Below are 11882 nucleotides of genomic sequence, written 5' to 3'. Positions count from 1 at the left end.
ATTTCCATCAGAGGTTCTTAGCTTTTTGGTCTATTTTACGAAGACTTTTAAAATGTTTTTTACTTCTTTACAACCATTCCTTTCTATAAAGTTCATCTTTGTCTTGCCAAGGATTTGGCTCCTCCTTCAGAAAGAAAGAGGACTCAGGCTGAATTGTATCAGGTCCAGAACTCAGAAACACAAATGACGTTGATCAAATGATGGAAGGGAAATGGAGACTGGCTAGCAATCTGCCTATCAGGAATTAAAAATAGGTTTCACCTTACAAGCCAACTCTCTGGAGCACTATGTTGAGAAGGATTCAGAGGCCTGGACTGAAGTATGGGCTCTGAAGGGAATCACAATTAACTGGTGATGTCTGTCATGGGAATGAGACTATGTGCTCAAGAGTGCTATCTCTAGCTTGGGTGGTTTGTTTGCAGACTGATTAGTCCCCAGCAGATAAGGGATAGACTGACTGGTCTCTAGTAGATAAAGGACTTCCTAGGCTAATGCAAAGGAGTCAGGTCTCTCCGTGTCACTGAAGCTCAGGACCTGTCTGTCAGGTCTTGGTCAGGTCCAAACCTAAGAGTTAGGAAAAACACTGAGTGTGAGAGCGGGGAAAAGCCTGTTTATCATCTCTGATGTTTGCTAAGTTCCTCACATGAGTTGGTTGACTAGTTCAGATAGGCCTGGGCTTTGGAGTCATGCCTCTCAAGCCAGCCTTGCTACCTTCACATGCCCCAACAGGTAGAATGAAAGCAAGCCACGGGATCATCTGATCTGCACAGATTTCTCCTTTTCCAACAAGTCATGGGGATATGAGTTTTGCACATGGGACCAGCCCCGCCCCTGCCTCTGAAAGCCAACGGAACTCTTGGGTCTCGGACCCCCACTCTGTTATGCCCAGAGGAACCACCTACTCCTCTAACCCCAACTAACAAAAAGCCTTTCTCTTTAAGGAGCGCTGTGTCAAGGGCAAGCCCTCCATAAGTGGCGGTGACTTGTGTTATCTAGTCTTTTGCGAAGAGACGAGGAGCTGAAAGGGGAGAAAAAAGAGACACTGAATTTGAGCTTCACCTGTCAGGCAGCTATCAGGCGGGGAAGAACGTCCAGCATCTGCGGACCCGCAGGTCGTGGAGTTCACGGAGAGGTGACTATCTTCTTACTGCCCGGCCAGAGTATACGGGGTAGTTGCTCTGCGCGTGGATGAGGGTTGGAAGGCCCCTTTCTTGCCCTTTTTTGTTTGTGATGGAGGAGGGTGAGGAACGCTGCATGGACCACCGCTGGGTACAGTGAGTCCTTCTGCGCTACCCGAGGGAAAGGCCTGCAACACACCCACGAGCAAGGGTGGGAACAACCTCCTCCCGCCCCACTCCCCATTCCAGGGGAATCGAGCCCCCAGGTCGGCGAAGATACTGTAGTGAGTGAGAAGGCTCCAGGGAGAGCGCCACGGGAGGTGCAGCAGGCACGCACCATACACCGTTTGGCCCTTTTCCAAAACTGTGGGGTCTGCGGCGGCGGCGGCGGGAAAAGCACCACCCAGCCTCAACATGTCACCTCGCGGAGGAGGAGCCAGGTGGGTCGGCGCCCCTCCAGGAAGGGCTGCCGCGTCCGGGGCTTCGGGGCTTCCCCGAGGGGAGAGCAGAGCACTAGGACCAGGCCCGTGGGGTCCGCTGCCCTGGGGCTCTGGGGGTGAGGAGCCGCGCCCGGGCCAATTTCGGGTTCCCGAGGGTGGAGGAGTCGGTGCCCGGCAGCGGGCGGGCACTCGGCTGCCCGGACCGTCGCCTCCCACCCCGCCCCCCGGCTTCCTGCGGAGGCCGCGGCCGCCATGTTGTTGTGGGGCTGAGGCGGCGCCGCGGAGCCCGAGCGGCCGTGACAGGCTGCGCAACAGGTTCGTTGGCGGCGGCCTGACTACGAAGCGGGCGCGGCGGCGGCGGCGGCGGCGGCGGCTGGGCAGGGTCTCCCGGCGTCCGCCCGCGCCCGCGCCGCTGGTGCCGAGGGGCGCGTGGCCGCGCTGTGACGTGCGGGAGGCGCGGTGGCGCGCCAGGTGGGTGAAGCTGCTGCCAGGCCTGCCGCAGGGCAGGTGCGGGCGCCGCGGCGTCCGCCGCGGGGAGGCTCGCGGGCCGGGCTGGGAGGCAGCTACGCGCCCCGCACGACGCGGACGGGCCCTCGGGAGCCCGGGCGGCCCCCGAGCTAGGCCCCTGGCGGGCTTGGCGGCGCCGGGCGGAAACCTCCGGCGCCGGGTTCCTGCCCCCGCGGCGGGGCCAGGGCGGACGACGAGGGGCCGGGGCCGGGCTGCCTCTTCTCCACGGCCGAGCCCCGGCCCCCGGCCGCGGCCTCTTCTGGCAGGTGTGGACGCCGCGGCGGGCCGGGGGCGGCGTGGCCCCCTCGCTTTCGGGGTGCGGGCAGAAGAGAGCCAGCCCTGAGGGGCACCCGCATACTTCCTCGGAGCCCCATTTTATTTTCACGGAGTTGGATTTCCTTCTTTTTAAGGGTTGGTGCGGAATGTCAGGTGAGCCGCATCCCCGTGCGTCAAAGTAGCCCGAGTCACGAGAGGCCAGTGGGCGGATGCTCAGCGTCCACCGCTCACCTTAAACCAAAGTTGGGAAATGTTACAATTTGACTTTGGCGTTATTGACTTACAGGGTGTACAGGAAGCACGGAGAGATGTAATTTCTTGGACCAGAGTAAAGTTTATTGCTTTTATAATTTTTTTTAAAAAGACGCTTGCATATGCATAGTGAATGGGTAAACCGAGGCTGAAACTGCAGATGGCTTTGCCTTTTGTAGAAAGATGCTGTATTTGGATTTATTAATCCTGTGCTTTATCGTCGAATGATTGCTGATGGCAAGTATGCTTCATTTGAAACTTGTGTTATTTAGGAATTAGGAATATTTTAATGGAGCCAACCGCTTTGTGATAGGAGTTAAGGTTAACACAAAAATGTTTGCTTTACTAAATGCTCTAGTTTGTTTTTACTAGTGTTTACTTGCTTAACCAGAAATAGGCGAGGTGTGCCTTGAAATTTTATGTTGTCCCAGTCAGCTTAATTTAGGTAGCCTAGACTCTGTAGGTTAAGCCTCTTAAGCCTCTTAAGAAAATTGCCTCTCTCCCTGTGCTTGTTTGCTATGTTGTTAATCAGTGGTAAAACCTAAACGCAATCTAGAAACATCAAGTAAAACCTTTACATAAATTAATAATGACGTCCCTCAGAATTTAAAGATAGTAACAATTCTGATGTGCTAAGTTTCTTTGGCTGTGCCTACGATTTTCTTGTAATTTCTTTATTTCCCCCAGCTTTATTGAGATATGATTGACATATATCCTTTATTATTTCAAAAGTATGTAAGGTGGAAGTTGTTTTTAAAAGCTTCGTTTAAGGACAAACAGAATTTTGTGTTTTTTTGGAGGACATGGAAAAAATGTGCATGGCTTCTGTTTTAGTGCAGTGTTAATGAGCCTCAGAAAAGCTTGCATTTTATACTTCAATGCACGTAATTGTTCCTTTTGTTTACCTTTATAACGAAAGGTAGAATTGTCTGAGAAAACTTGACCTGTACTGAATTATTGAGCAGGGAGGTACTCTTGTTAGTTCAGCACATCTCAAGGGTAAAATCCTGATCTCTCCTGAATATGAGGAAATGTGTTAGGCATGTGCTGGGATTGGAATTATGGTTTTAAAAATTTTTGTATTTTCACAAAATCAGAATAGTAAAAGGAACCTCTATACATCCGTCACCCAAACTCAGCAGCTTTCAAGATCTTCTTTACCCATTTCTTTCTTTCTTCCTTATCTTTATTTTTTAGTTTTTTCACTCTATATACTTATCATATCTCTTTTTAAAGTGGAAATTTTCTTACATAACCCTAAGATTTTTATTTTATTGTATCTTTAATACAGAGTTTCACAAATTTCTTTCTAGTTAAGACAAAAAGACCATTATTGGTCATCTCCCTTCTCAGCTACTTTCCTCAGTATTAAAATGTATTTACCATTCTTGTCATTTATTGAGCACTTACTGCCTGCCAGGCCCTGTGCTGTGCTATATAATCATTTGAAGCTCACAAAGACCCTATGAGTACTTCTTTCCCTCCCATCAAATAGATAAATGAAATGTTAACCTGAAGGTTAACTGACTACTCTAGGTTAACTGAGCTGCTCTAGGTCACTGAGCTAGTAAGTACAGGAGCCAGGTTGCAAACCAGGATCCTTCTAACTTCAGCACCTGTTCCCTTATCTGGTACACTCATCTTGGTTCAGAAATTAAAACAAAAACAGAAGGTTATTTGGGCATTCAATAAATATTTGTTGAGTAGACGAACGAAAGTACATATTATTCCATCGTTAAGTAACTAGCATTTTTATATACTATATTTACTTGTAAAGCATTTATATTAACAAGTTCCAGGAATGATTCAAAATAAACTAATTACATTTCTCAATGTGGTATTTTATTACCATACAGCAGTGCATTTGCTTGTTTTTCTTTTTTATATTCTGATCTTTTCAATACCTTATTTATGGAAAAATGTATGGAATAACTATTTATGAAGAAAAGCTAAAAAACGGCAGATTTTTTTGTGTGTGTTAATTGTTAAAGGCGGATTCCAAGTGTGAAGTAGAAAAATCATATTTAGGATTAGTTCTGTAAAAGAATAGTTCTAAAGATGAAGATGCATCAGAAACGCTGTATCTTTTACTTGAGTTCATTCCTGACTTTTTATCATCCTTTAACTACAGAGCGCAGTGACTAATGTTAGAGTCCTATTGAGTAGAGTGTGCATATAGGTATTGTTGAGAAGGAGGAACTGAACGGGCCTTAAAGGATCTGAAGGCAGAGAGGAAGTGGGGGAGGGGGGAGGAAACTGAGCAGAAATAGAAGTAGGGCAGTGAATACATCAAGAGATAATGTATTTTTACAACTCTAAGAGGGCAGCATATTTCATTTGCAAATGTATTATTTTGAGAGATTCACTTAAAAATTAATTTCACAGCTATATCAGGACACTGAATGATTTATTTGTTTGTGAAGCTAGTTAGCAGTGGTTATGGTAGACATTTAGGGATCTAATACCAGATGGCAGACATTTAACTTGTTTTACTTAAGCAACAGTTTCATGTTTTCTAGATCCTTTTCTTCACTAATACATATTCATTTTATGTGTTTCAATGAAAATTTTATTTATTTTTATCTTAACTGTGGTAGATAAGAGTACAGGCTTTCAAGTTAAGCCTCCTGCTCCCAACTCCAACACTAAATAGCAACCTTGAGCAACTTATTTTAATTTCCTAAGCTTCTGTTTCCTTATCTGTAAAATGGGGGAAGTAACATTACCAACACATAGTGCTGTTGTATATAATATAAAGTGCTTAGTACAGTGACTTCTGCTTAGTATAAGTGCTTAATAAATGTTACCTGTTATTATTCCAACTTACGTCGATGAGAAATTTCAAAACTAAACTTAGTCTCCTTTTTATTTTTTATTTATTAAAAAAATTTTTTTAACCTAGTAACTGGAAAAGAAATTAGCTTTTTAGGCCTTAATTTTTTTTTTTTAACATCTTTATTGGAGTATAATTGCTTTACAATGGTGTGTTAGTTTCTGCTTTATAACAAAGTGAATCAGCTATACATATACATATATCCCCATATCGCCTCCCTCTTGCGTCTCCCTCCCACCCTCCCTATCCCACCCCTCTAGGTGGTCACAAAGCACAGAGCTGATCTCCCTGTGCCATGTGGCTGCTTCCCACTAGCTATCTGTTTTACATTTGGTAGTGTATATAGTATATATATGTCCATGCCACTCTCTCACTTCGTCCCAGCTTACCCTTCCCCTTCCCCGTGTCCTCAAGTCCATTCTCTACGTCTGCGTCTTTATTCCTGTTCTGCCCCTAGGTTCTTCAGAACCATTTTTTTTGTTTGTTTTTTTTTAGATTTCATATATATGTGTTAGCCTATGGTATTTGTTTTTCTCTTTCTGACTTACTTCACTCTGTATGACAGTCTCTAGGTCCATCCACCTCATTACAAATAACTCAATTTCATTTCTTTTTATGGCTGAGTAATATTCCATTGTATATATGTGCCACATTTTCTTTATCCATTTATCTGTCGATGGATATTTAGGTTGCTTCCATGTCCTGGCTATTGTAAATAGAGCTGCAGTGAACATTGTGGTACATGTATCTTTTTGAATTATGGTTTTCTCAGGGTATATGCCCAGTAGTGGGATTGCTGGGTCGTATGGTAGTTCTATTTTTAGTCTTTTAAGGAATCTCCATACTGTTCTCCATAGTGGCTGTATCAATTTACATTCCCACCAACAGTGCAAGAGGGTTCCCTTTTCTCCACACCCTCTCCAGCATTTATTGTTTGTAGATTTTTTGATGATGATTAGCCCTTAATTTTTAATCTTACCATCAAAACATTCCTAAAAGAAGGCTGGAAAATAGAGTAGAATTTAGCCACAATCCCACCTCCCAACAAAGAATCTGCCCTTTTAGTCCCCTTAATTTGGGGTGGGGGGAGAGATGGGGAAGCATAGCCTGAAAGAAGAAAATATTGTATATCTGCAAAAGAAACAACAGCTTTGGATTATTACTTCAAAGTCTTTGAATCCATATGCTTAAATAACTTCTACTTTTCAGTGTGAGGAGTGCTTGGCTAACGTGAGGTTGATAATAGGAAAGAATGATCAAGGACGGTGGCAGTGTGAAACTGCAGAGTCCACACAGATAAGGACCCAGCAGGGTTTGCTCCGACAGTTAGGAGGACACTGATAACTGTTGCTTTATTGTTTCATTTTTGCTTAAAATATGTATTTGGACACTTTCTTCACCCCCCTACCACTCCTCCTTCACACTTAAGAATGACGGCTTAAATAAAAGAATTAAGTAGGTCAAGTTAATAAACTTCTCAATTTATGTAACATTAGGTGACTTTAATTTTAGTAAGTATGAGATACTTTTTGGTGAATATAAGTGAGAACTTCAGGATTAATGAAGTTTGCTGAGAATGATGCAGGCTGGGAACACTTGTGTAGCATTCATTCTCTAACTTTGTGGTAAGCCCTAAAAACCGGAATTGTAGAGGAGAAGTCATGGTTAAGACTTGAGATTTAATTTCCCTTACTCTATTCTCCTCACTAGAAACATTTTAGGCTTTCCCTCTGCTAAAGTTCCAGTGAAATGCTTAGACAACCTGTATTGGAAGGCTTTCCCTCACTACCTCTCCTTTATTCTGGTGTCTGGTCTTTATTCCATGATTCTGATTTGAGTTTTTGCCTTCTTCTTCCAGCATACTAGCTCCTACATCCAGGATCCAGGGTTCCACTGGGTCCTGGAAAGCTAAGTCACTTGGATGATTGAGATGGAAAGAGCCATTTAGGTTAGAGACAGATAACCCAAAACTTTCTGAACACTACTTTTCAATACCTGGGTTTTATAGTCTTTATAACCTGGTGGTAATCCCATTTTGAAAAAGTACATGCTGCAGCTCTCTCTTAAATCCATCTTTGCTATTGCTTTCCTCATTAGGTTGACTTTACCCCATCTTTGTCTTTCCAGGGGCTTCAATGAAAAAAAAAAGCCCCTCTTTCCACCTTTTCTGCCACCTGCTTTAACTTTCTTTTCTTTTTTCTCAAACACTGTCTTTCCTCTTTAAAAAGTTAAACCCAACAGAAATCACTTGTAATTCTTGGTATTGAATTAATTCTTTCTTTTAGCAAATAATGAGTGTCTACATGCCAGGAACTGGCCCAACCACTGAGAATATAAACAGTGAAAAAAAATACACAAAAACCTTGCCCTTGTGCTACTTGTATTCAAGAAGGGGGAGCAGAGACAAAATGTCTAGGAGTTACAATTTGTTAAGTGCCATGGAGAAAAGTAAGGTAGGAAATGAGGCTAGGGAATGTGTGGGTAGGTGGGTGAGGGTGAATTGAGAGAAGTAAATTGGCCTCATTCAAAATTATTAAGGAATTCAAGATTGGGGAAGGATTATTGTACACATTTTATGAGTAAATTTAATAGTATTTCAGGTCATTGTATTTAACAGAAATGTTTATCATTTACTATTTGGTTTGGACCCAGCAGATCTCTTAATATTTCTGTTTTCTAGTAACTTAAGCCAGAAAACAAAAAACAAAAAACCTCAGGCACAACATGAACCTAGAGCAGAGATTTATCAAATAGTTTAGAATAGATACCTTAATTTGGTTTTTTCTAAAAGTGCTATGTTGTGTTTGTTTTTAAATTCTATAGACTTTCTGTTTGTACCATTTTTATTGTGATGAGTAATATAATGTTCCTTGTGTAAAACTGGAAAGCTACAGGGAATTTGAAAGAAGAAAATAATAGTCCCTAATTCATATTACCTGGAGAAATGTTCAGTGTTAATATTTTAGTAGATCTCCTTCTAGAAATTTTTCTTTGGGAAAAATGGAATTATATACTCTACTTATATAATCTGCTTTTTAGCTTACTAGCATTTATCAAAAACCATGGTTCTACTTTATTATATATTTATCTACAATATAATTTTTATTGGCTTAATAATATTGCCTTGCTACTACGGTATGTTAATAATGTCTAATATTTATTGTGCATTTACTATATCCTGGTTATCAATACTTTTGAGACACTTTACATATTTTTGCCCATTTAGTCTTTAGCCTCTCTATAAGAGCTGTTCTTTTATTATTTATTTTACAGCTGAGAAAATTGAGCAAGGACAGGTTTAGTAATTTTCCCGAGATCCCACAGCCAATAAGTGGCAGCCATACGTTATGAACTTAGTCTGACTCTATGTACTGTGCTCATATCATTGTCTCATATTGGTTCTCTAACATTAAGGTAGTTTATAGTTTTTTTGTTGTTGTTATTTTAAATTGTGCCACAGTTAGCATCCTTGTAACCATATCTGTGTTTACGTCTATGATTATTTCCTTAGAATAAATTTCTAGTAGTTGCAGTGGTATTGGATCAAAAGGTATGGACACTTCCTAAGGCCCATGTAAATGTATTGCCAAGTTGTCTTCTAGAAAAACTTGTCAGTACCAAAGTGTTCTCCTACCAGATGTAATCAGTCCTATTCCCCACATCCTCAGAAACACTGGCTTTTTTTTCTTTAATCTAATAATTTGATAGAGACCCTTGTTTTAATTTTTCTTTCTCTGAATATTAATAAGGTTATACTTAAATTTTTTTTTTCTCTGAGAAATATTTGTCTTTGCCCTTTTCTCACTTCATTGGCATGTTCATCTCTTGGTTATTTCTAAGAATTCTTTATATATTAAGAATATTAACTCTTGCTTATAGGTGTAAATTTTTTTCCAAGTTTGTTCCTTAGTTTTGTAAATTGATTCTTATCAATGATAATGATAATAGCTAACATTTATGTAGTAATCCGCATGTGTAGCACTATTCTAATTCGTTGTATTTATTAACTCATTTAATTTTTACAACACCCCTGTGATGTAGGTGCTATTATTAGCTCCATTTACAAAGTCCTCTGACATTATGTTTTAAATTTTAAAACAGTTTTTTCTTCTGTGTCCTTGACCATTTCTGTTCCCAATTCCTAAAAATCTGTTTTCTCTTCCTGGCCTACTGCGTGATACCTATTGTTTAGTTCTTCATTACTCAGTTTAGGAGTCATTTCCTCTGGGATTACTCATCTAACAACTTTCTAGTCTTAAGGCAAAGTTAGGTGCCCATCTTCTGTCTTTTCTTTATACCTATAGCACTTAACATGCAGTACTCAATTTTGGTCTTATTCCTCTTGTGTATTCCCTGCGCTTACACATCTTATACAGGTGCTATACCTCTGATGACTCCGTAAAGATTTGTTGATTTGAATTAAAGGTGCTCATGATGATGTTGGTGATATCAAGAAGGAAATCAACCTTCCCAGTATGTAAAATAGAGAAACTTACACTGAGGAAGTAACCTTGGAACTGGGCTTTGAAGGCCAGTGGGGAAGGAGGGAGAGACGGAGGGCCCAGAGACTAAAACCGAGTGAAAACAGATGTGGAAATTCCCCATTCTGGGAACCGCAAGTTATTTAGAGTGATTTTGAGGATTATCAACCTTGCCTCTGGGAAAGCCTGATGAAATAAGTTCTTCTTTCACCCAGCATACCTGGTCTAGTGTTCAGAATATTTAAATCTTCCTTCTAGATTCCTTCTGCTATGAAACAGGGTTCAGTTTCTCTTCTGACTTCCCCCTTTTTTCAGTGTGAGGGGACGGGGGAAGTTGGAGGGTCCTGGTGTAAACTTGGTAAGATCTTGAAATGCCCAGGGAAGTTTGGTGACTTGGTGGGTAGGCCCACTGGCAGCCTTTGCCGGAAGTAGAAGCCTTGGGCTTGGGGAGAGAAGGAACCCTGCAGCTTTTGTCTTTGGAGACTTGGGTTCCTGCACACCTTTCCCTGGCTGTCAGCACACTGGATAAGATCTCAACTCCTTTTTTCTCCAGCGTTCATTACGTTTCTGTTCTTCTAGCTTTGATAAGAGACTAAGGGACATTCTCTTGTTCCACTAGCCTAATCTTGAGGTATACTGACTGCTGATCTAGAAGAATAACAAGTGAGCACTTTATATATTAACAACGTAATTTATTTGTCATTTAATTTGATGTTTTTTCAAATTCCTTTCCTCTTTATGTCTCATCATGTAACTGAAACTATTTTTCATTATGAAAATAATGCATGCTGATTGAAGAAACTTTGTAAAATAGAGGGAAAAAAAGTAGGAGAAAAAAGTTATTCCAAGTCCAACAACCAATGACAACAATATTTTGGTGTCTCCCATCCACCCTCTCTTTTCTCTTTGTTTTTGCATATATATTTTTGTACATGTTTTACAATACAACACTGTAGTTAGGAACATGGCTTGTGCTGTCTGGGGTTTTAGTTCCAACTTAGCCTTTCATTAGCTTTGTGAGTGTAACAATCTCACTAAGCCTCAGTTTTCTTTTCTTTAAAAAGTGGAGATTTCATAATAATATTTATCCCTAGAGTTGTTATGAGGATGAAGAGATAATGTATGTTTAGTGTGACCATCTCATAATGACTTTTCAATAAATGTAACAATAATAATCAGACCTGTCTTTTGGTTAGGTCAGCTAGGGCTGCTCTGGGCTGTGCTTGCAGGGAGGGGGGTGGGTCAGGGGTACTGTACCTTTCTTTTCTGAAATAAATAACTTCAAACTATTTTTTTAATATTCTCAAGGGGCCTATGAAAATGTTTACACTGAGACCTCCTTTAAAGTGTGATTTATCTTGGGCTAGCCTCACAGTGGGTAAGTGGCCCTGGGCCTCAGACTTCTAGGATGGCCCTGATAATGATGATATCAATGATAATGAGATAACAGTGACAAGTAAAGACCTGAGTGTCAGGCTTGGTATTTGGTAAGTATTCAGTGATTGTTAGCCGCTGTTATTTTTAATAATGATAAATACACATTTATAGTATATCATAAATTATAAGAGCATAACCAGTTTCCAGGTTATTACATGGTCTAGCTGAAATTGTTTTTTAAAAAATAGGTTATTGAGATATAATTTACATATCATTATGAATTTAAGTGGCAGCATAATACTTGGCTCAGTGTGTTCTCCCATTATTGGATGCTCATATTATTTCCAATTTTTTTGTGTAGTAACTAATAATAACTGCAGTGAGTATCATTGTAAGTGAAGTCTTTCCCACATTTATTATTATTTCCTTATGACAGATTTCCAGAAGTGAAATTATTGACTTACAGGATAAGAACGTTGTTAGGATTCTTGCTGTATATTTTCACACTGCCTTCTGAAGAGCTCTACCAGTTTGCACCCCCATGAGTATGTCTGTAGTACTCATCTCTTCTCACGTTTGCTAGCCCTGACTACTGTCT

The 11882-nt window shown here is 41.0% G+C and overlaps 1 protein-coding gene across 6 annotated transcripts in view; it reads left to right on the top strand.

The window, feature by feature from the left end:
- Positions 1-1251: 1251 nt before the first annotated feature.
- Positions 1252-11882, top strand: part of ITSN2 (intersectin 2) — a 166079-nt gene continuing 155448 nt past the window's right edge. For 2 of the 6 annotated variants that reach the window (XM_061168744.1, XM_061168749.1), the window contains exon 1: positions 1715-1873. The gene's annotated coding sequence lies outside the window, so the exon portion shown is untranslated. Of the gene's footprint in view, positions 1559-1603; positions 1675-1714; positions 1874-1940; positions 2030-2203; positions 2495-11882 lie in introns of those variants that run through there. The other 4 variants (XM_061168747.1, XM_061168748.1, XM_061168745.1 and 1 more) reach the window with 4 other exon arrangements.

The sequence above is a fragment of the Eubalaena glacialis genome, chromosome 14 (genome assembly GCF_028564815.1).
Source record: "Eubalaena glacialis isolate mEubGla1 chromosome 14, mEubGla1.1.hap2.+ XY, whole genome shotgun sequence".
In the NCBI taxonomy this organism is placed as follows: Eukaryota; Metazoa; Chordata; class Mammalia; order Artiodactyla; family Balaenidae; genus Eubalaena; species Eubalaena glacialis.
This window is presented reverse-complemented; position numbering and strand designations above follow the sequence as displayed.